General features: G+C 39.3%; 1 long non-coding RNA gene across 2 annotated transcripts in view; it reads left to right on the top strand.

Annotated features, from left to right (window-relative positions):
• Positions 1–25,455, top strand: part of LOC137851545 (uncharacterized) — a 34,893-nt gene that overhangs the window by 2,786 nt on the left and 6,652 nt on the right. The window contains exon 3 of one of the 2 annotated variants that reach the window (XR_011093276.1): positions 973–1,161. The exons of the other annotated variant lie outside the window; for it this stretch is intronic. This is a non-coding gene — a long non-coding RNA (uncharacterized lncRNA). Of the gene's footprint in view, positions 1–972; positions 1,162–25,455 lie in introns of those variants that run through there. 2 annotated transcript variants of the gene reach the window in all.

Genomic DNA, 25,455 nt, shown 5'->3' with positions numbered 1-25,455 from the left:
TTATGAATATGCATATGTTCGGTGACTGCTCACAAACTGTAAGGCAGGGCTACAGTGCCAGTCAGCAGCTGCTACCAAGCTGGATTTCAGCCTTCATCTATAATTACACCAAGAGAAGGGTTTTGCCAGAACAACCCTCCTTCATAAGTCAGGATGTTTCTGATTTTTCAGTTGTAAAATAGGATTTCACTTATTGTCACCAGTGACAATATTTCAGGTTTAATATCACTCCTCTTACAAGGTGCCTGTTGTATCCCAGCCATGACAGCAATAATATCCCAAAATATACACTGTGCAGCAAGTGACAGGGCAGCTGTCTGCAATGAAATAAAACAATAAGCAGGGGGTTGTAGTTCTGCTGGGCCAAATCGATCAGCAATATGCCTGCTATTCCCTACATCCACAGATGATCAGATTTAAAACCAGATGAAAGACAAATTCACTCAGCCTTTCGGTTGTTAAAACTGGAGGATTCAAAACAAGGTCTACATCCCCAGTCTAGAGTGCTTCCACAAAATCGTATCAGTCACTTATTCTAAGTGATAGCACATGGGGAAAAACGACAGCTACTTCTATTTCTGCTGCCTTGGATGTCAGAGCAGAAGGACCAGCTATCCAACTAGAATAACTGGGGATTAGCTTTGAGTTCTTGGACTCTAGACCTTGCATTTCTGTGCTGAGACCTGAAGAGGTTCAGCTCTTTTCTGCTGTCATATTCTTAACCAAATCATTTGATTTCTGTATTCCAGCTTGTGCCCTTCTTTGTTTGTTTGCTACCTGTAAGAAAAGGGACAGAATCTTCCCCTTGCTTTTTTTTTTTTTTTTTTTTTCCTTTTTCTCTTACGAATTCTCTCAAAAATTCCAAATCTATAGTCAGGCTTTAAAAACAAATAAGACATTTACAAGACTCAAACTGAAATAAAAAATCCAACAAGTCTAAACTTGTGGTTTTCTTTTGCTTTCCTTCCACAGATAATTGGTTATTACCTCTGGAATCATGATCAGGAGAATTTTGGATTTCCAAAAACCTTCTCTATTTTCAGAAACTGGAACAACAAACAGCTGACGTTTGATTCAGGTTTCTTTCTGTTGACCTAATCAGAGAATCGACTTAAACATCTTCCTATCAGAAAGGATGCATGAGAAGCACTTTGGCTTCAATAAACAGTGGCTTTCACAGAATCACAGAATTGTTTTGGGAGCTGCAAAAGCTGTCCAGGAGAGCACTGGCAAACTTGAATCCCCTTCTCTGCATTCTACAAAGCTCAATTTTCCTATACAGCCAACTGCATACGGTAAGAACTGGACTCAAATGGTTTCCCATGGGGTGCCTCTCTTTGCTGATAGAGTAGGGATTGAAGGTCTGGCCTCTCTGTTTAGCAGGCTATCTGACTCATTCCTCAGCCTCAGACTTTAGATGCACTTGTAGGCTCTTGCAAGTTTATTAGCCATTTGCAGAAAGTAGTCCGAGTACAGTTTTAAATATTAAGTACATTAAATTCTGGTGGGAAACATGAGATCAGCAAATCTGAATAATAAAACTCTATGTGTATTTAGAAGCAGAATTCACAGCATGGGTAGAAAAGCCCTGGTCAGACCTATTCTTGTTGCACTGCTTCAGCTAAAAGTCCATTTCTGTTCAGACTGTACACAATGCTATGCTCATCTATGAGTGATTTATTCTGCTTTACAAATGACTGAGCCAAAACCTTTGGCAATAGACAAGAGTTGGAAATGGCTTAAAATGATGAGTGAAATGACTGAGGTAATTTCATGCCTAGTTTGATGACGGGCCATCAGGTGCACTATGATGATCACTTTACCATAGTCTAATGGCCAAAATCTGACTGAGCCCTGGTACCCAACTCTATGTGCACTATGAGTCAGACCCAGGTATGAAGTATAATATAATAGCTTAAGCCAAAATTCAAGGTGTTTTGGTTGAGGTGAACATTATAAAATGACACGCCAACTCAGCTGATGGATGGTAGCTCAGTAATGCCTTGGATGACATACCTCTACTATTGATTTTAATGACCAAGAGCATCCTAGAGGATGCCATATGTTATTCCAGGGCACTTCCCTTGATGTCCTGTTTTTTTATGGATCCTTTTTCACTGGAATTCACCTTTGAGGATACATTTCTGGCATCTTCTTGTCAGTTTTGTAGAGAGCTATTTAATTTTGCATTGCTAGTAAACAAGCAGAGACAAGACTTTCAGACAATGCTGTCTGCCATCATTTCAGTGTTTCAGAACCACCCTTGATCTCCTTGTCTTTTGCTCCTAAAGATCTGATCTATGTTTCATTTAATATTTAACAAAGATTCACCCAGCTTCATGCTACCTACTGTCAGATGAAAGTCAGCTTGGACCCACCAATCACTCCAGCCTTGCCTTACATTGCTTTGCTGTTTCATCTCTCCCTTCCTGCCCTGACAGCTTTTTTTCCACTCCATGCTACAGTGCCATGTCTGAGGCCAGCGAACATTTCGTCTCACCTCAGAGCATGTCTGGCTAGACTGTTTTCCTTTTCAGCCTTCAAGAGATTTCATGTTGCTCACTGTTCATTTTATCTTTCTTGTATGTTAGCAGCTGACTTTTGCCAGAGAGAACTAGTTTGTGGTCAAGTGTACTGCTGCCCTTTGCACAGTGGTATTTCACTTTCTGGGTGGGAGCAAAGGCTGTACGAGAACTTGAAGAAATTTCCTTTGTGTTCATTGCTATAAAGAGGGTAGAGATCAATATACCAATTAGCCTTATTTCAGTGTTATCCATGGCACTGGTGTAAGGAATACATAAGTCTGTATGTGCCTGGACCTGAACAGTGGACACCATTCCAGAGGTAAAACATATTTTTTCTAGCTTAAGCTACAAACAAACAAAAAAAAAAACAAACCACATAGCTATTGACTTCCTGGAGTGTATTACCCCCTTGGTAAGAGTTGCAGTACTAATCAGAATTGCAACAAGAGTTTGTACATGCCGCATCATTCGCTGTGTAAGCATCTGTCCTTAGTCCTTGAAGAGTCAATACTGAGCTAATTTTTGCTAATCTGCTAATATTTGCTTTGTGGTTTATTCCTATGAGGTTTATCATCAGGTCTTCCCTTCTCCCCCAGTGTCTGGGGTTACCCGGTGTGGCTGTGCAGAGATGTGAGCCTCTGTTCCCAGAGGATGTCTCTGCCAAAGACAAGGCAAAGTGAACAATTTTTCTCAGCTTTTCTGGAATGAGATTTATGTCATCTTTAAAATATTTACATGGCATTCATAGATACAAGGGGACAAAAAACCCTGCTGCTAACCTCAGCCTCTTCCTTGCCCCACTTTCCACTGACCATTCATTTGCAATTAGTCTTAATCCACCCTCTCAGCCTCTGATCCTTGTTGGCCCAAGCAGTAACATCAGCACATTTCTTTGGTTTCATTTCTCCTACCAGTTTACATCTTAAAAAAAAAAAAAAAGAGGAAAACATGATTTTCAAAAGTAGGTTGTTCACTGTGTGAGCTGAGGTCTGTTGCTTCAAACATTCAATATTAGTTTACTGATCAATGAGGTACATAATGAAGTTTATGTTCACTTTTAATTCTTTGAGTTGCTCAAGGTTTTAATCCATCTATTTATTTATTTATTTTTCTTAAACATAAATGCAGCAATGGACATAAGATATGTTTTGGGAAAGGACATTTGCATGGTCTGTCTTTACTCTGGGGAGACCTAATGTTTGAATAAATGTTCCAGCATAACTTTACCTGATGGCTCAGGACAGCTTTTCATCTTCTATAATATCCATTGCCACTTTTGAAGAAGGCAGATCACAGCTCAGCCTGCCATGACAGCACTTTCAGTCCTAGTCCTACATTTTTTACTTACCCAGGAGCAATAGGAGAATTTTGTTGGGCTGTGTCCCCTTGCTGCCATGAAAGCTGAGGATATGTGTTGTCTCACACAACACGTAGTGAGATTTTCTTGCCTTAAACTTATGCGATAGCTCTCCCCCTTCTCCTGTTGCCCCCACAAATGATGCAGTTTTTGAAGCATCTTCCAGCCATGGCTTGTGTTCTCCAATATTTACAGCCCCTTCCAGTCTTTCCAGTGTAACCCCACCTCATTTCTCTTCTCTGGTTATGAAATAATTTCTATTGACTCATTTCCCATGAATAAAAATCTAAGCCCAGAGGGGTTGCTCAATACCTCGTAGAAAATGTTGTCCAAAACAACAACAAACAATAATTCTAAATGCAAATTTAGGTGTCTGCATGCTGGGAACAGCAGTCAGATCCTACTTGTTCCCTTCTCTGAGTTATAGAGCCCTGGGTTTTTCTCACACCTCATCAGTGGGGGTGGGTGAGGCTTGGGGATAGGGTCTAGGGGGGAAATCTCCTCCTCCACAGTTTTATTTATAAATTGACTACTCTTCTTTCTCACTGACAGGAAGATATTTAGCTGGAAGTAATGGGTGCCTTGGAGATCTGACTCTAGGCATGTCTTTTCCCATCCTAGGCTTGCCCTTGCTGCAAACTCCCTTCACCCTTCCGACACCTCTTTCCTCTGCTTGGGGATGCACTTGTTTTTTCTTTGTTCCCATGGTGGCACCAACAGAGAGCAGGAATGATGTACACGTTTTGCAATCCCCATCTTTTTCTCAAAAGAATATGAACTATTGAATTTCAGTTCAATGTTGACATCCAGACTTCCTTTTCTTTTTTAGTTCATGTCTACAGCTTTACCCTAGTGGAGAGTCAGAGTCTCCAGACTGAGCTCGATAACAGGTGGTTTATTCACTGGGGCTGAATAATCACAAAGAACAAAAACTTAGCCTCGGACAAGCTTTCTTGATCATGAAAACACTTGGGGAGTGGGTAAGATGATAATTCTCATTTCTGTGGGTCTCAGGGCATTTGGGGAAGATTAAAGTATCATTTTCCTTCCCACCTCCTGTGACATTGTGGTCTTATTTACTGTCATTTTACTTAAAAGGAAATGGAAGCATTGATTAGTTAAAGGACAGGATTAAAAATAACAGCTGCCTAAAGAGTCCAAGTAGTAGATTTAGACATCTAAATTCCAGAAACTTTAATAAAAAAAAGTTGGCTACACTTACGTAAGAGCTTGAAATGTCCTGGTACTTAGGGTCTGGTGTCTACAGTTCATTATTCACTTATTACTCAGCTAATGAGAACTGGAAACACCAGCCATATTAGATGGGATCCATAAGAAATGGTCTTGTAGTGCCAATAAGCTTTGGTTTCGCAAGGCATTTCAGCCTTCTGGGAAGTGGCAGTAAGGAACAGCGGTGACTGCATAGTGATATCTCGTGTGACCAGCTGACAAAAATTAAATTACTTTCCTTTTTTTCTTCTCCCAAGACTTTTGTTTTCAAAGAAATTGATCTGTCTGATGGAAAACAATTCTATTCCAGAATACATTCTGGAACAAAAAAGTTCAAAACAACAAACTTTAGTCTCAATTGCTGTGCTTGTTTTGTTTATCTTGGTTGCAAAAGACAAAATGAAATGAAAATGTCACTTCTGAGTGAAAAAGCTTCTCCCCTTATTCCCCTGGCATTAAAAAATTATAACCTAACAGCCTTTTATGCAGTACAAATGAAACTGCTCTGTAAAACAGCTTGCTTAATTAAGATGTGAAGTTTAAAATGAATTAGCATCATGAGTTCATCTGTAGGAGGACAGACATTCCCAGTGCCAAGCAAGAATTTTGGGGGAGAGGTCCTCCGGGTACCTCCTGTGCTACCTGGCACACACTGGGCTTTTGGCAATGTTTCTTTTTCTTCTATTATCAACTTATTCCATTTATTTTCAATGTCCACAACAAAGTGTAATTGTTGACAGGTAATTGTTAACTTCAGGAATTTTTTTTTTTTACTGTGCTGTAAACAAAGAGCCAGGAGGACTTGGGACTTGATTTATACAGCAAGCATAGCTGGGTAGCAGGGGGCCTTGGTCTTTGGGCAAGATGATTGTCCTGAGATGTCCTGAGATCTGTTCTTCTCCCTAAAATAGGGGGTTCTGGTTTGTTGCAAATGTTTTAAAAGAAAAAGAAGGAATCTATAGTGGATGGCAAATAAGTTGCATCAACAAATACCAGCTTGAAAATCTTATCACTCCCACTAGTGTTTCTTAGTCTTCCTATAAGTACAGATTTAACAAAGGTTAGAGTTTATAATTAACAGATATAAGGTCATATATATATATGTGTGTGTGTGTGTTATAAATACACATATAAAGGGAACACAGAGAGGAAGATAAGAGTTAAGATGAAAATGATAGAACACAAAAGAATACCAAAATGGTGTTGCAAGAAGGAGCATCTTTTGGGTGGGTAAATGAGATCAATCCTTTCTATTTTTTTCTCTGTTGACTTTCAGATCATAATTTTTCATTGCCTTTAACTGGCTTCATAAAACAAAGTTCTCAGAAAATTATATTGCCATATACCATCTAACCGTATTACCCTCTTACTGCCATCTCTCTGATATCTGATGTGTGCCAAAGGGATGAGACACTAGCATTGTGCAAGTCTTCTGGGAACAGGACAAGAAGTCATGAGTCAGCACTACACAAGGGAACTGTAGGCAAAAGGGGAAACACTCCCAAGACAGCCAGTCATTGCAGAAATTAGGTGGGTCTCCATGGGTGGAGAATCTCAGGAAAAAACTTGAGCTAAAAGCTGCCAAGCTGGAGTCCTCTCTGGAGTAGAAGGATGATTCCTCAAGGTTTGGGTTAGTTTTAGAGCAAAAGACAAGCTTTAGAGTGTATTCAAGAATTAGCTTGCAAGACATTGCCTTCTTTTACCATGTAGTAAATTAAACTTAAGTTTGGTGGTCATTTGTTTCTTTTATTTTTCCTCCACCTACATGTATGTATCCTCTTGTTTATCTTAATGCGATGTGCTTGTGCATATGTGTGAGTGTGTGTGGCAAGGTGAATGGAAAAAGAATTCAGATGTTTGCTCTCCTGTAGCCTTGCAATTCCTCTTCTGAATCTTCTGAATCTGTTCAAGAAACTGTAGGTTAAACAACTCCTCTGAGTCCTTCCCTGTCTTATCTCTGTGATTCTCAAGTTGAGAAGGAAAAGAAAAATAAGCTAGATTTACAAATTAATCATGGGACAGTAATGAATAATAAACATGTTGACAATATTAAAAAGGTCAATATGGTGCTAACATTGTAAAAGGAGACAAAATTGATGTAGAGAAAGCAAAGATCTCACATTTGTGTAAGATTATTGGGAATGTCACAAACCAGCTTGTTCCCTTAGGCTAGATGAGTGCAGTGCAAAATGCATTCAGGAAAAGGTTGCAAGGACTGCCAGAGCTAAGGAGAGCTTCTTTTAATAGAAAAGACTAGAAGAACCTGGCTTGCACTGAAAGCTGAGTAGGAGTCTGCCTGGTCTACAGACTCTTCCTCTAGACAAGCAGCAGGGAGGGGGAAGAATTATTTTAGCTGCAGGATAAATCTGGCACCAGGAGAAAGAGCTAAAAACTCATTTCAAATGAATGTTGGCTGGAAATGCAAATGTTTCTAAGCATCAAAGCCAAGGAGGTTTTAGAACAGCATCCCAGAGCACCCAGCATGTTTGGGGTGATGTGTGATCCACTTGTAAGCAGGACTATGGCAATGCCCTGGAGTTCAAGGTGTAGCAGATTCTGTATACATCAGTCTGATAAAGACATCTAAGCCAATTTTTTAAGGAAATGCATTGGGGGGATCCTCAAGGATTTAGGAATTTGCTCTTGGATTGTTCCTGTTATCTTTCCTTTCATTCCAATAGAGTCCTATTCTACCATAACATTAATCCTTCCCCAGGGCTGGCTGCATTTCAGTGCTGGATGTGTATAGTGCATGTGAAGGTTGAGAATCTCCTTTACAAAATGTCCTGGATTGATAAAAAATGCAATAAGGAGCTTATTTGCAGTAGATAAACATTTGTAGATAAACACCTTCTCCATTCACAAGCCCACCTGTGTTTATGAGAAACAGATATTGCAACAGAGTTTTCACCATTTATTAGCTTTTTTATAATGTTGCTTTTTCATCTTTTTATATTAACACAATGTAAAGTCCATTTATATATATTTTAAGAATGCTATTAGCAATGACAGCAATAAAACCCTATTATTTGTGTAAGGCCTGGGTAAACATGTTCATGCTGCTCAGAAGCACAGCGGGTATATCTCTTTGGGGACTATCAAAATAAGCCTCAGCGCAATCTAGAATCTAACTAGCAAATTAAAAAAAAAAAAATCTGCAAACTGAGCACTTTCAAAGTTTGTCTAAGGAAGATAACAGTTAAAGTGGCTCTCATTAGAGGTGACTCATCTGCATGCTGGATCTGCATCACACCAAGAACAGAAATCCAGTCTGAAGAGGGTAGAGAAATTTAATAAACTGGCCTGTTTCCATGGGTAAACTGGGTTTTCAATCACAGTGCTTACAGAAGGACAAGAGGTCTTTTGAAATTCAGAATCAGATTGGGTGGCTAAGCCTCTCTAAGAGCTAAAAAAGCAAAGCCTGAACAGCTAAAAGATAGGCTAGAAGGAGCAGGAGTCACTCAGTGTATGAAAAACCTGAGTAATTTGGTTGTCATTGTTGTTGTCTTTTGTGAGAAGATTACCTGAGCCACTGTTATTCAAAAAGATGGTTGGAGGGGAGGAGAAGAAATTCATGGTCCTAAATTTACTTGCTGTTTACTGAAGAAAAAAACAATGTTATAGACAAGGTCTTTCATTGCTCAAAGCTCTGCATTCATCATCATAGAACAGGAGAAAGAAAAAGGCAAAAACACATTGTGTCTGTTCTTTCTATTTAGGGTATACACTTGAGAGCTGCATGAGTAACTCTTGCTATGCAGTATAAAATATTTGGTGCAAGAAGGTCCTTCATTATCATCTGTTTGTTCAATGGTTGAGGTTGGAAGGAACCTCTGGAGCTCATCTGGTCTAACCCCTATTCAAACAGGGACATATCCAGACTGCTTTTGCTCCTCTCCAAGGAGGAAGAAACCTTGGAAAGTGGTTATATTCTATTTCCTAGTTGGAAACAAACTTCATTTTAGAGCATGAGAGATTCTTTAACTTTAGATTGACTTTGAAGTGCCAGTGAGCACAACTGAGCAATAATGGCTGCTGTGCACTTGTTTGTTTAAAGAAAAAACCACCCATGGAACACCCTTTCTTTTACCCAAACCACTACTTGGATAAGACCAGGGAGCTCAATTCCATTTTTGTTGCACATGAGACAAGTTCCAGGGCATGCCCACGAACAGCATGTGTCTTTGCTCAGATTTGATCAATGGTTTGATCGTAATTGTCAGGAACACTACTGAAACAAAATTGACCAAACTCTAGAAAAATGTCTTTGTTTTTGCACACTATTGAGTAAGAAGGATCTTCTGTTAGCTAAGACTCCAAAGCATTTCTACAAGAAATAAATGTTGAGGGATGGAAAACACTTATTCCATCAAATCAAAGATTTCATGATTTCATCCAAACTGTCAAAACTGTTCTAGTTTTAAAATGGATTTAAAAGATTTTGAAAAGAGAGAATTTGCAGTTTTAAAAATTTAACTTTTTTTTTTTTTTTCATCTATACCCTCCAAATAATTTTTTCGTTCAAAGCCTGAAGACATTCCAGGTGAAAAATATAAACTTACCACACTTATCACACTTATGGAAGGTGTTGGTTTCAAAGGAATTATATTAAAAATGTGGAAGTATAATTAAGTTCCTTCCAAATAGAATTCATTCTCTAAGAGATTTTTTTTTTTTTCTTATTCTGAATCCTTTTGATTTGGGGAAACCTCCAAAATTGCAAGCTGAACTTGAACGTTCCTTCTTTTTTTGTATTTGCAAAAATGAAATCTAGTTGACAAGCAGGAAATACAACAAAAATTAGTAAAGAAAATGAACCAATGTCCTTTCTGGTCTTTTTCACTCTCTCTATAAATAAATCCCTAGGATATAGAATGAAAATCTGTGATATCATTCACTGTAAACATAAATAGCGGACAGTGAACATAAAAGAAGACTTAGATATAATCCGCCATATGCATAATGACAACTGTCCCTGATAAGCCATCCACATTTAGCAAAGCCAGCTTTAAGTGTAACCCACCATAAACGCAATGATACCCTAACATATGTTCAAATGCTCTGCAATATAACACAGCATAAGTACAGAGATATACTGTATTGCCATGACACCAGATTTGTGCAAAATCCTCTTCTCCTAGCAGATGAATGTGTTAAGTCTCTAATGAGGAGTGCACTGACAATGAATAATCATAGAATCATGGAATATCCCAAGCTGGAAGGGACCCACAAGGATCATCAAGTCCAACTCTTGGCTCCACAAAGGTCTGCCCAAAAACCATACCTCTGTCAAGGTGCAAGCACTGCTGTGACATGACAAATCATTTCTTTCTCTGTAGTTCTTCAGTGAAACAATTGGTAATTCAATGGAATTTATGGAAGACAGTAGAATTCAGAGGAAGTTGCCTTTCTCTGACAAGGCTGGTGTATATAAATCATATGGGAGGTAATCCATGTGTATGGAGGCCTGAAATATTTAGTGTGCCAACATGCAAAGAACACACTCAGACACATAGGACAGTGCACATAGACATAGCACAAGACTTCTAACCTCTCAAAATCACATCTGGGGAGATTTCTAGATCCACACAGATTCAGGCAGTCATCTTCACAGATAAGCATATGCACACCTGGAGCTTCAAGAAAGCACCACACTCACTGATGCACACAAACAAGGCTGCATGCTCATGTGAAGTTACAGACAGGAGAACATGTATGTTCATCACCACACATGTGTACACACACCAACAGCCATGCAGGCTCATGGGGAGACTCCATGCCTCCAACATGGTGCACAAAACCTGCGGGCTGGTTCCTTTCTCAGTGGTACAAATAAGGATGGATGCTGGAGCATCCATGTCGCTACAAGGAGAGTTGTTTAGCAAAGGAGACTGGGAAGCTGAGGTCCTCAGAACCATATCAATAAAATTCCCTAGAAACAGCAGCAAGAAAAATTCATGTCTTTTCTTGTAACAGAGCCTTGAGGGAAAAGAAAGACTGAGTGTAAAATTGTCCCAGCATTTTTTCATTTAAACAGAACATTTCATATTTTCCTCAGAACTGGATTCTTGTTTCTGCTGAAATGTAAAAACTTGAGGGTTTTGGCAGAAGACCGATAAATGTCAACCAATGGTTGGGGACTGGGGTGAAGGAAGGAGGATGAGGGATGTTTGTTTTGTTTATTAAAAAAGACAAATCCCCTGAAAGCAGACATTTCTCACAGACTTCAAAACCAGACGAAGGGGACATTTTTTTTTTTTTTTTTTTCTGCAGTGAAAATTGAGATCAGCCTGAAACTGGGTTTGAATGGCAAACGCAAGAACTACCTGAGCCACAGGAGGTTCCTTACCCACCTATGACTCCCCCCCCCCACAAAAAAAAAAAAAAAAACTATCTGACCCCATAGGTGATAGTTATGCATTGCTTCAGCTGATGCAGCTGCCCACTAAGCAGAGAAGGTGGCATGAAGGTTTCTGGATGTGCCAGCTATGCTCCTGCCCTATTATGCCAACATGATGCACTACCTCTCCTGTCTATGGCAAAAGCACATGCACTCCTCTTAACGTCTTAAAAATAGACAGTAAGGTTTCATACATGAAGCTTCACCCTATTCCTGGAAATGGGGAAAATCTTTCTCCTTTGTGGGGGTTGTCCCATCTCCTTACCTTCCCTGTCTCCATATCCTGAAGCACTATGTTGGCTATGCAGGAGGTGTTTACTCCTCGAGAAGATGGGAGGACCAAGGAACACTGACCTGTTAATTCTTTGTCTCCACTTCCAGTTACTGGATGTTGCACAGTCTTTGTAGTTATATAGCTACTTGCTACTCAAAATCTGCTCTCCAGAGACCCTGCTCTGTACACACTGATCAAATCCATTCTCAACCTCCTTGGTATAGAAAGCAGCCTGAGCTGCCTTGAAATGTTTGGTTGTAATTCAAATGGCTGTGGATCAAAACATATGCAGTTTACCTATTTCTAAACCTGACCAGTGAGGAATTTACTTAATTCTTGTTTTATTGGCCTGGAACAACAAAAAATATATGTTAACCCCTTTTCTATTCTCATCACAGAAAAGAGCCATCTTCCAAATAGCTGCAACATCCTTACTCATTTTCTCTGACCCCATAAATGTTCACTAGAAGTCATCACATCTACCGAGGTTGTGATCCCACCCAAACAACAAGGAAAACTTAGAGAATGTCTTCCTACTCTTCTCTGAATGTGACAGTGAGACAAGTGAGTGCAGGTTGTGCTCATAAAACTTTCTAGCATGGGGTTATCAGGACTGTCCAGTTAACCAATTCAGCCAGGTACGTAAAATCTGGTATGTAACATGAGAAGAGTTTACACCGCTATATAAAATATTCTTTTATAATAGGTTACGTTCCGGCCCAGTCCAACAATTCAGTAAGGTACATTACAACCCAATTGTACATAATGCTGCCTGTTACAATGCACTATACTATGGCATATTAATGGAAGATACAATACAAAATACAACATACTTTCCTGGTTAAGCTAGAGAAAAAATGGCAGGTTTCCCAGTTCTAGCTCCAGTCTCAAGTTTTTTATGTGGGTGGAGTTCCCCTTCCTGTAAAAGGAGAAACAGCCACGATGAAAAGTACTTCAGGATTGTGGAAAACAGCTGATAAGGACTGTGGAAGTGATGACACATCACAAAATGAGGTCCAACATGCAGCTCCAGACACCACATACCCATCCCTAAACCTGCTGTCAACACCTGTCACTTCTTCATCATCTGGAAGGTGATTTTGATACCTCCATTCCCTGTTAAGTTCTCAAAATGCCAAGGGTATCCAGAGCAACTGACATGGTGCACTTGTGTAGGACAAAATGGCAGAGAAAAACGTATTTTAGAATTATAGCAGACGTTGTGGGGGAAGGGAGGCCTTGCAAGGACTGGAACAGATTCTTCTTCTGGCTCCTAATTAGGATTTGAAAAATCTCAGTGTGTTAAGGAAGAGCAGTCATGTTGAAATGTCGCTTGTGCACACTGACATTTAAAGGAGTATCTTTCTGGCAGGAATTATTATGGGATATTAATGTGAAGCATCTGAAAATGACTTTGGAATAGAAATCCTATCATGGAAACTGGAGAGTGAGAAGGAGTTTTCTGAATGGCAATATTAAAAATGCATCGAATACCTAAACAGGCTGCAAAGAGAAAAATAAGAGAGAAGCAATTGGAAATGATTGTAAGATTAACAGGCAGTACAACTTAGCATGCCAGGAACCTTCAGCGCATCTGGTTCACTAGCACAATGTCCCTCACTGCCTTTCCTCCTTCAAAATCTGTCCCTTTTGCTTTTATGTGGGGAGAAGTTTATGTGGTTGAACATAGACGCTAGCGTTGTTGGCTTTTACCCTTTAGTTGCCTCCCTCCATGTCCTGAAACTCTAGCTTTGCTGCCTGCAGTGATCTCACTGCAAGGTGTTGCATTTAATTCAGATGTATATTGATGGTTTATAGGCTTTGTAATGGGCATGTTCTAATTTTAAACTCTTTGGGCTAATTGGAATGGGTGGTTTGGACCACGTTTTGAGTTTGAACAGGCTGTGTTTTTTGTTTGTTTTTCTGCTCCAGAGATATTTGTCAAGATTCTGAGAGATTTTGGTATTAGTGGCCTAGGCAACCCATTTCCCATTTCAAGTCACCAAAGGCTCACAAGACAGAGTGGAGACTACCAAAAGATCTGAACTCGTCTGAACATCCTGTCCATGACATCAGCAAGCTATTATGAGATGAGCCACAGGGACAAATTTCCAGTGCAAGCCTGGAACCTGTGCAAGGTGTACTGTGGACTATGCTGTCTGCTGTTGCACCATCGTTTGTAGTTTAAAACCTCACCAAAATCCTAGCCTGACGATATGTAAAAGAGGACACTCAGATGTATAGTGTGACCTAAAAAAAACAGGAGGTGATAAAACAGACTTCAGGTGTGTAAAAACCTGAGACAAAAGGAACAGTCCCTAGTGCATGTCCATGAGGGATAGTTGAGGAAACGAGAGGCTTTACATTCAGGCAACGGAGAAGAGCTGGAATGTTACAAAAACCCTTTCTTCTGGAAAGCTAAAGAATCACAGGAATTGATTGTGGGAAACAGTGGGAAGTTCTCAGCCTTGGAAGAATAAAATCACATTGTGTCCATCAGTGTGTCAGGATGGTCATGGGTGGAGCTGGTCATGCCTCATGGCAAAGCCTGGAGTAACTGGAAAGTGAGAGATTTTTTTCCAACTCTGAGTTTTATTATTAAGTACTAGCTCTGTTTTTGTAGTAGTTGTTGTTGTTTGTTTTGTTTTGTTTTGTTTTGTTTTCTTTCTGGGACTTTGATCACTCCTACTCTTCCAAAAGACTTACCTACTTCGTGTTCCTGTAAAAGAGCTGAGAGCTTTTTATTCTCTCTCTCCCAATGAGGAACTGATGGGTGCAAAAAGGCATACTGACACATTCAGCAAAGACCATTTTCTTCCCCAGAAAGTGATTTTCTTAAATTTTTATTTATTTTTTTATTTATTGTTTAGCTGTGGCTCTGGATTATCGAATTTCCCCTTATGCTGTTGTTTTTGCTGCTGCAGAGGAATCCAGCCCAAAGTCACTGTAAGCATGACACAGTACATACGAAAGTAGACCAAACACAGGCATAACGAGAGCTAAAACGTTGCATAATTTTAGCTTTCCCAGTTTAAGAGGACAAGAATTCATGCCTGGAAAAGAATAAAATGGCTTTCTTCCATAACAAAAGGTAGGTGCTTGTTTCATATTTTAGGTTGTCCACCTTCAGCAAGATTTCTACTGCCTGTTCTCATTCTCAAGGGTGTTAATATTTCCTAGTATATATGCTTACAATTTTTGGCAGTCAGGGTTAGCTGGCTTCGGATCACCCTGAAATTCTCTCCTGGTGGTAACTAGAAAATTTGTGATGTTTCCAATCAACAATTATTTTGCATTTCTCATTTTACTGAAGTCTGGCAGCAGATAGGCAACACTCCCCCATATCTCCCTCAAAGATGTTTAGAATAAACTTATTTATTTATTTATTTTGAAAATAACAGTGGAAAAATATATCATAGTTCAGGGAATGACATTTCTTATCTTCTGAGTTTGTTCCAAAGAACAATTTAACCTGGGTTTCTTGGCTTGTATGCACTTCTATTCATATCCTTCTGTTTGACTTTGAACTCTACAGAGAGAAATCTGTTCCAATATTGACTGCACCATGGCAATTTTTAACTTTGGGAGTTCATTGAAGTGACTTTTTAAATAGTATTAAACACATTGCTCTTGTCCCACAAAACAAGAAAGACACCTGCAAGCAGGTGGGATTCCCTGTTTACTGTAGCATTTATTAGCTGGCACATTTCCTGGAATGTCTATGTTTAATTCAGGATGTTCTGCTTCAATTCACTGGCAGCATTAAGCCAACATAAAACAGAGAATACCATAAAGCATCAAGCCACTGAGAGGAATATAAAAGTTCATTTTCTGCAAGCTACCGCTCTTGCATGTACATCTTTGGGTACACTGAGTGCTTTGAAAGCAACCAAACACAACTAGAGCTGGTAAACTAAGATGTCTCAAGGTACAACAGTGACCATGGTCACCATGTTTTATCCTGGTGTGCAGGCAGTCAAAATTGTCACCAAGTGATAGCAGCCCAGCAGTGTCAATGACACACAAAAGAGAGGAAACAAAATTAGGATCTCTAAAAATAACAGCCTCCTGTAAATGCTGGATTTCTTCTCTTTGTAGGAAGGACACAGCAAGACTGAACATATCATCCATTTTAATCTGCTGTTCAAAACAACCTGTTGGATATTTTTGTTTGTTTTGATAGACCAATAGAACAGTAAAAGGTTGGAGTAGGAGCCCTGCTGCTTGTTTTGACAGCAGGGACAGGAAGGCAAGAAGAAAAAAGAAAGGAAGGGAAGGAAGGCAGGAAGGAAGGTAGGCAGGAAGGCAGAAAGGAAAGAAGGAAGAGAAAGAAAGAGAGAAAGAGAGAAAGAGAGAAAGAGAGAAAGAAAGAGAGAAAGAGAGAAAGAAAGAGAAAGAGAGAGAGAAAGAGAGAGAGAAAGAGAGAGAGAAAGAAAGAAAAGAAAAGAAAAGAAAGAAAGAAAGAAAGAAAGAAAGAAAGAAAAGAAAAGAAAGAAAGAAAGAAAGAAAGAAAGAAAGAAAGAAAGAAAGAAAGAAAGAAAGAAAGAAAGAAAGAAAGAAAAAAGACAGACAACTCATAGATTGAATGAAAGGCTGTCTCTATAATACTATAATACTGCAGGAACCAAAGTAATTATTTGGGTGAATAATTATTTTTGCATTAGACCAAAGGGCACACTTCCCCTGCTGGTCTTTCACAGGGGCTGAAGCTTGTAACAGATAAGTCTCAGCTAGAACACAAAGGAAAATAAGAAAAGAAAAAGGAAAGCTCACAAAATCTCCCAATTAAGTGTCTACACAAATTTACCAAGCTACTCCAGTAATTGGGGATCCATGGAGATGTTTATATAAATACACACATAGAGACATAGACTAGTACATGTATCAATGCTATCCTTGCAGGCTTTTACAGCTGGAGCTTGGCCTTCCTATTCCACAATGTTGAGCATTATCCTTGAGCTAACAAAACTGGACTTCTGTCCTGTCAGCTAGAAGCCATGCACCCTTCCTGTGTGTTTCATGTTTCATCTCAAAATCTTAAAAACCAGCTTTAGCACAGCTAAATGGCAATTGTCAGATGTCACTTACCATGCTAACATCTTGAAGCATGAGATACCTCTGGCTGAGTGAGCAAGGAGAACCAACCTGTTGACTGTCTATTGAACATGGCAGAATTGGTGGCAAGAAGCCTAGAAGGGCTCGTTGAAGCCCTTCAGCGTTAATGTGATGGGTCCTAATGTCAGACAGAGTTTTGAAATGGATCTGCCCAAAACCTGAATGAAAGTGAGCACACTAAATATATTAAGATGTTTTTGCACCCCTAAATGTGTGCTTTCCTAACTCAAAGTAGAGAAGTACATTACATTATTTAAAGAAAGAGCTTTGGATCTGCTGGGTTATAGAATTTAAGTTTAGAAACAGAGATATCCTTTGACCATTGTCTTAAGAAACAGGTCTTTTTCTCCTGTTATTAGTCCAAGAATTTCCATCAGCTTCTAGATTGCAACAAAACTGCCCTTTCTTTCAACCCTGCTAGTTCTTAGCTCTCCTATCTGGCCAGGTCTTTCCCATTTTCTCTCTGTTTTCAATGTGCAGAATAGCCTTTTAGCCCTGTGTTCAAGACGACTAAACAAACAAACAGTTTTTCTTCCTGCTTCTCTGCCCAAAACTTTCTAGAGAAGCATAAGCACTGGGAACATAGGAACTCAGGAATTGCTTTGTCACGCTGGGGACCCATAACTTGCTCTAACACAACAGCCAGGAAACTTTTCAGAAGAGAAATGTGGTATGACGTTGCCATAGTGGTCTTAATTTGTTAAACAGCTGAAAACGAGCTTCAGTTTTAACTATCCATTCACTGTTTTCTTTCCCTGTGATTTGGGTTTATTCCCTGCCATGAAGGCAGGTGTATCCTTCTTTCTGTTATTTTTTGTGACTATTTCCAAAGTATCATTTCATGTTTCTGCGAAACACCAAATGGGTGACACAACACAGGTTGGAAAATGTCGATCTGCAAAGTATCTACTGTTTCTTTCACAAGCATACATATTACTCTCAATAAGTTGTTGTGTTTCTTCTGGGATTTCCAAAAAGAAATTAGACAGACGTCTTCCATTTTTGGAGCATGTCTATTTACGAAAACATGGTTCTTAGTCTCTCGCTGAATAAAACTAACAATAATGGTCAGAGATTTTCTCTCCCATCCTTTGACAGAGTGTAAAATAAGATTTGTTATCCTTATTTGAAGAGCCAAATGAATTTACTCATCTTTTGTGAGCCAGCAAAGAGAAAAATTATGAGTATCAGAGTTAATGATGATTAGTACCCTATGGATGTGAGTCTTCTTAATTTTGAAGCATGTGGGAATGAATTATTTGAGAATCTTTGAGATTTCTGCTCTTTTGACAGATAGATTTTAAGTCAGCAATGAGTTCAAAAGTTACAGGGAGGACACACAGACAGGGTACTGAACATATGGACACAGGACAACAATGACAATCTGTAGGAAATGCTGCTCAGATCCACTTCAGGATAGATCAGACCCTCAGCAATGGGCTTACAGAGCATCTTTGGAGCAGGTCATTAGCACAGGTGACTTTCTGCTCTGCCTGATTTCCACCCAGATGTCTGGAGCTAGGGTTTACAGTCCTTACTGGAGTGTGTAGTACTGTGGTGATGCAAGGCTGGAGGTATTTGAGTCCATACAGAAACACCTACAATCTAAAGTCCTCATGTGCACACCAACCACAGCTACTGGAGATCTTGTCAGTATGAATAACAATACTCTGAGTTTTGGGTGAAGTTATCCAAGGTAGGGGTCTCTTAAATTTAGGGGTTTTAAATTTAAAGGGGTCTCTTAAATTCAGTCCTTTAAAGCCCTGAAAGTCTGCGGTATGTCCATATTATTCTATCTTTGTGCGTATGTCATTTTAGTTATAAAAGCATCCAGATTTGGAGCAAAGCGCCACTACAGTAAGAACCGCATGAACAGATTGTTCCTCCACTAAGCAGTTTGCAAACAATTTTAAGAGGCACAGACAAGCAGACAGCCATTTCAGACCAAAAAACAGTGCTTGCAGCTTACCATCAATTTCCCCTCTGGTATGGTTTTCTACAGGCATCGACTATAATGACCATTCAAATAACACCAGGTCTTTAGTAAGAAGATTCAAGCATTCTTTTGAATGGTAGTTGTGGGAACATTACTTCTGAAATTCTGATAGGAGTCTGAAACAGATGCATGACAAAGAAAGAGGTTTAATAATATTTCTTAAAGCCACAGTAGACTTTCCAATTCTAGCTTTAGAAACTCTGGCTGCTGGTGTCAGCATGCAGTGGGTCAAAGCTCTGTTGAGAATTTGCCCATGGACATCCTGTGGCAGCTTAATAAATTAGAGCCTGGTTACTGAAAATCTGAAAGAGCAACTTTTTTAATTAGAACATTCTTAAAAATGCATGATACCTTGATGGATTTCGACAGCAGGTTGTGCTGATGAAGGTGCAGCTTCATCAGACATTGTACAAAGAGATCAAGTCATGAGTCCAGCTTGTGATTTCCATCTTGGTGAGACCCTCTACAATGTATTTGCTTTAGTACATCTTGGCTGGGAACACCTGAAGAGGTGACATGGTTTTGTCAGTGAACAACATGGAAGCTTCCACACTTCCAAAACTCATCTACTGGTTATAAGTCAGGAATTTTGAAGTCTTTTCTCAGTGCCTACTGCATCCTGCTAAACATTACACTGGGGCTCAGAAATCATTGAGAGTATTTTATCTTTTTCTGTCAGATATATACTTTCTTCCCCTTCTCCAAGCTTTCATTTTGACCAGTCACACAAAATCACCATTACTCACCCACGCATGGCAGCATCGTTTTATCAACTTTTTGCTTTTTGAGAAATATCTGTCAGCTTCCCTTAATGAAGATTATAAAAAGAAAGCCTCCTATATGGAGAGAGATGACTATCAAAATGTGTTCTAGAAATGAGTTTGGGATGTTTTAATGAATAAGTTAGAGTTTACTTGCACCAGAATGTACTGATGAAATCAGAAAAATTATGGTTGGAAAAATGAAGTTATAAAAGCTACAGCAGAGTTATACTTAATAGTAGCTTGCTCCAATCATTTCCCTTCGCTTTGAAGTCAATACTGTGTAAAGTCCTGCTCTAATAGGAAAGGCATCTTAATCAGATGCAAGACACCTCAGTTTAGGAATGTTTCCCTGCTTACGAAGTCTTTTCCCCAGTAAATAAATTTTCGTATCTGTGAAAAATTCCTGTTACCTGGGCACTATGAGAACTTAACCCAGTCAGAGTGGAAAACATCATTTAGTGCAGAAGGTCTGGAGACAGTCCCAGGCTGAGTTTCAGTTCCTACCTTACAGATTTTCAATTTTAATTGCACTTGCCGCTTATAGTCTGCTACTCAAAACCATTAATGTGCCTTTCTATCAAGATCTGAGGCAGTTCTCAGAGCTACATCTCATTCCTTGCCGCTCACTGAGGGCATCTGATATCTGCAGGCTTTGTGTGTTTTAGACTTGCAAGTCCCTAAAATCCTGCTTCTTTGCATGCTGGGAAGCTGCTTTGTTTTAATAAGGCTAGAAGTATGGTTCTGCCTCACCTAAACTCTTTTGGGATTATTAAATAAGGTTTTCTTCCAATTCTATGTTACGAGGCTCAGCCATGTGCAGTTCCTCAGAGTCCACTTGACGGACTGGCCTGGAAACCACTTCCTTCATTGCATAACATTTGGAGGTCCCTTTCATGTGTAATACTCATCACTTCTGAAGCATTGGCCTTTCCAAGACTCAGATCCCCATTTCCATGAGTGAGAAAAAGGGTTTTCCTTCGCCTTTCTGCAACTCTATCATTCTGTTTTTCTATTTCTAATTTTTCTATTTCTAATATTTCTGTTCTATTTCTAATTTTTCTTCCTTCCAGGATATCTCTGCACACTATACTTACTTACAAGTGCACAGTTGCACTTACAAGTTGCACACTATACTATACTTACAAGGCAGAATCACAGAATCACAGAATTTCTAGGTTGGAAGAGACCTCAAGATCATCGAGTCCAACCTCTAACCTAACACTAACAGTCCCCAAAACCTTACAAGACCTTACGAGACCTCACTGGCCTGGAAATCTCTGAGGTTAAGATTGTTGGACAGTGGTCTTATGTTACTTGTATTTTTGTCCAGTGCTTATATTTCTCTCCAGAAATCTTCATTTGCTCACTGTCAGAGATGGGAAAACATGCCCAGATTAACCCCATATGATAACTCTTATGTTCTCTAATACCCAGGCCTTGGATGACATATTTAAGAGACATGTTAACTGCCATAAAAACAATACCAGATTAATGTGTAATACTCACAGGCACACATAAATGCGTATTCAGGTTAAACTCCGAGATGTTTCCCAGTGACAGTGAAAGAGAGCTCAGTTTCTCATGTTCTGATTTATTCCAATGCCTTATTCCATTTCATCTCCATTCATCAAGGCTTGAATGAGATAGCAGCTTTAATAGATGCTAATTAGCAATATAAACCATCCACCATGCAAATCAATAGCAGAATAATACTGAAAAAGCCCTGTCATAATAACAGTTGGGCCCAAAGATTGAAAGGGGAGAAAATGTGGTTGAATTCTTAATACTTGTGTGCAATTAAGAAAGAAAGGAGAAATGATTATTTTCCTCTTGTGAATTATAAGCAATTAAGCAGGGCATATAATAAACCTTGGGACTGAAATCACTTTGGCTTTCTTGTGTCAGCTCCCATGCTCCACACTGTGTTTCACGGGGCTGCATTAGCTGAAACAGAGTTGGGTGTGTTTATAGTCAGCTCTGGTTTGATTATGTGCTTGGAGAGGAAAGCACAGCTCTGACTAGCACAGATTTACTACAAGTTGAACAGGAAACAGGACACACATTCTGGATTCAGCTCATGGGCATCATTTCAGTGGGTGCAGATGTTTTGCTTTTGCTTTGAGGATTGGTATGTGGTAATTGGGCAGAGGATGGTAATTAGTCAGTATGTGTGGGATGTGATTTGTCTGGATACCACCATGGCGGGCTGAGGGAAAAGGTCCCATAAGGCAGAGAGGCTTGAACAGACTGCATAAACTCTTCTTAATTGACTGGGCAAATGGTTCAAACAGATATACCTGCACTGTAAACTCCTGAAATTTGGGATACCTTCCCCAACCCCAAAGCCTTCCTGATCATGTGAGTAGATGTAGTTGTATTCATTCGAAAAACAGGCATTTTTTTCAGGACAAAAATAATCACATCTAGACATATTATGAGATTTCAAACACATATCAATCTCTGTGATGGGATTGCACATGTATACCGTGACCTGTGATGGCATATACACACACAACATGTAAAAACAGCTGCCTTTAGTTATGATGTGACACACATCCCTTTGTGTGGAGGTGGGATGATGGGATGATTTGGATTGCTCCTACAACAGGCTGCTGCTAAGGTTGATACAAATCAAATAGTCTAAAAAAAAGTCTAAAAAGTCTAAAAATAAAAAAAAAAAGTCTAAAAATCAAAAAGTCTAAAACTAAGTTCCATCACATGGCTGGGGGGAAATATTGGGAAAACATCAGCTACAGCAGAGAGGTTTTTTCCTAAACTTGGACTGGGCTTCCAGGGAAGAGTCTAGCAAACACAGTCTCAGAGCAGAGGACAGAGATCATAGAGATGTATGCTCTTCTGGGATTCACAGTAGGATCCATAGGATGTGAACTGAAAAGCAGGAGATAGCCCTGCTTATGTGCCAGGCTTACCTTGCAATGTTTTCACCAGAGATGAATTTGTGGACAGGAGTGATTACCCCCTTCAACTTTATTTGTGGTTACCTACTACTTGACTGTTATTTTGTAGGAAGGAGCCCTATTAATTTCCATGTGGTTTAAAGAGGTTTTCATTGTCTTCAGGAAAACAAGAGCAGGCCTGATGGTCACTACAGAGATCTGTCTACCTGGGCCATATATTTGCAAGTATTATCTCAACGCCCAATGTTTTACACTGAGAGATGAACATGTTCATGCCACATGCTAACTACATCTTTTTAAGGAAGAAAGACAGACCATTAATTGAAATTCCTTTGGATACAAATCTCTCCTGAAGTCTTTTGGTCAAGAAGGAAAACCTCTTTCAGTGTATTTTGAATCCAATGAAAGTGATGTTTTTTGCTGCAGGAATCAGCTGCTGAGATTATTCTGACTTCAGGGAAAAAAAAATATATATATATATCCTGCAAATTCAAATCTTAAAGTTATTCAGAAAAGGAACAACTTTTCCTGTGAAACATTTGAAGACTGTGTCCATGTGAAAGATGTTAGAACAGGCACAGTCTGTCTGTCAGTCCATCTCGATATCTGTCTATTTACCTCCCTCTCTACCTGCCTTCCTATCTGTCTACTTATCTACCTATTAATACAGATATTTAGTTATTCCTCAAAACCTTCAGAAATCCTTCTGGAACACTCTGCATCAGCTTTTGGGGGGAACTTCCCACCTCATACCACTGGAAAATAAGTATCATCCTACCCAACCTCCCACAACCCAGACTTGGCAAGTATAACACCAGCTTTCTGTAAAACTCTGTGTAAATGGCACCAGTTCCCTATATATAGATTAAAAAAAAAAAAAAAAAAAAAAAAAAAAAAAAAAAAAGAGAGATAGAGAGAGAGACATGGAACACAAAGATTTGGGAGGATGTCCTTTCTTGTATTTTGTAGGGAAGGTTGCTCTCAGGAGCTCAACCAGTTTCCTTCCATGCCATGAACCTTCCAGGGTTTGGCCTTCATGATCCTGTTTCTGACCTGTCTCTAAAATGGTCCCAGTGTCTCCAGAGGAGCTCTTGGAACCCTTTTGCTTTTCTAGGAACCCAGATACCAGATAGGCTCCAGCCGTAAGTCTTTTACCACATGATACTTTTTATTAAAAATGAGACTACAGATGGCGTCATTTTCCAAGTCAGCCAGCAAAAGCCAGAACTCTTTTTTCCCACTTCTATATATAAAAAAGAAAAGAAAAGAAAAGAAAGGAAAAGAAAGGAAAAGAAAAGAAAAGAAAAGAAAAGAAAAGAAAAGAAAAGAAAAGAAAAGAAAAGAAAAGAAAAGAAAAGAAAAGAAAAGAAAAGAAAAGAAAGGAAAAAAAAAAAAAAAACAACAAAAAAAGATGAATTATGATAAGAATTTCTGCAAAAAATAGATATTTCTGGAAAAGGTCAGAGTTCTTCACAAAATGATTTAGTATTTAAAAAGACCATTATATAATATGAATGTCTACAGCAGAATATATTAAAATCTTAAGCAATTCATGCTCTGCTTTCTTCCACTTCCCACTGCTCCTAATAATACTCTGTGTTCCATTCTAAACAAATCTTTCCCATTCTTTGTTGTTTTTACATTTTGCAAATGCTCGTAGACAGTTCTGGTCCCCTTAGTCATAGATTAGACAAATTGTGCATATTGTTTCCTTTTAATCTCATCTCCCTACTGACTTTTTAAATACTTCTAGTTGTTCTACACCATCCTCTGCAGTTTACCAATACTTGCCTGGTATTTTGATGTGCAGAACTAGCATAATTCCACAGTGGGAGTCAGATGACACCAGCACACACAGCCCTTTCTGTTCAGTAGCATTTTTCAGAGAAGAATCTCCTTGCTGCTTACATCAGAGCATATGATTTTGATTTTGAGAAGGCTGTAGCAAAGAATTAGAGATAAGGCTTAGGGCATGGGAGATGCTTGGCGAAGGGCTGATGTTTGGGTGCAGATGTCTGCAAGAGGGGAACAATGAATTGTTCTTTGAAACTAGGTGGGTGCAGTGCATCTTAATGAGTGATCAAGTAAGGCAGGGACAAAAATATTCCTGGCATAGCCTGACTATGACATAAAGATAGCCTTTGTGTTTTCCAGTGTATTTGCAGTTGGTTTGAGAATCTTGCAAGGAGTCTGTAAACTCTCCTTCCACAAAGTAATGGCTGGCTTAAATGAAGACTTTTATTTTGATCTCAAAGCACAAAATACAGATATTTTCTATACAGATATCAGCTCTGGACTATTCCTTTTTTTTTCCCTTCTCTCTTTATACAGCAATGAGCATCTCTGTTGGATTCCCCTCTTTGTTGGAGGGGTATATGGGGTTCCCCTCAGATCTGAAGAACCTGCTACTGGTTATTAAAACGAAAGGTGAAAGAAACCCCAGACTTGGGATTTGATTGAAATGGTGGTAGGGTATGACCAGAAAGGAGACCGTGCCCCTGAGAACTATTTAAAAATGTCCACTTGTCAGCCAGCTACCACCTTTCCTCTGAGTAGATAGCCAGATGAACACTGGTTGTCCCTTATATTAGAAAGAAAACCTTTCATATGATTTGTGTTATCATAAACACAATGGCAGGAAAACATTTAGTTCTTCTGATGAGCCAGTTTTTATGGCAGCTGAGTGAAGTTAGGGTGATCACGGAGGGATATGGAGAGCCCCACTGACAGTTCAAAGGAGGCTGTAAGAGAAATGGCAGGAAGCAGGAGGATATGGAAGGATGCTGAATGTTTTCTGGAGACTACAAGAGCTGATAAATTGTCTCAGTTCTTTTCATACATGTATATCTGAACTAGAGAAATGGAGGAGAGATGCT

Source organism: Anas acuta, chromosome 2 (genome assembly GCF_963932015.1).
Source record: "Anas acuta chromosome 2, bAnaAcu1.1, whole genome shotgun sequence".
NCBI lineage: Eukaryota > Metazoa > Chordata > Aves > Anseriformes > Anatidae > Anas > Anas acuta.
The sequence above is the reverse complement of the archived record's forward strand: the minus strand, read 5'-3'. Positions and strand labels throughout refer to the sequence as shown.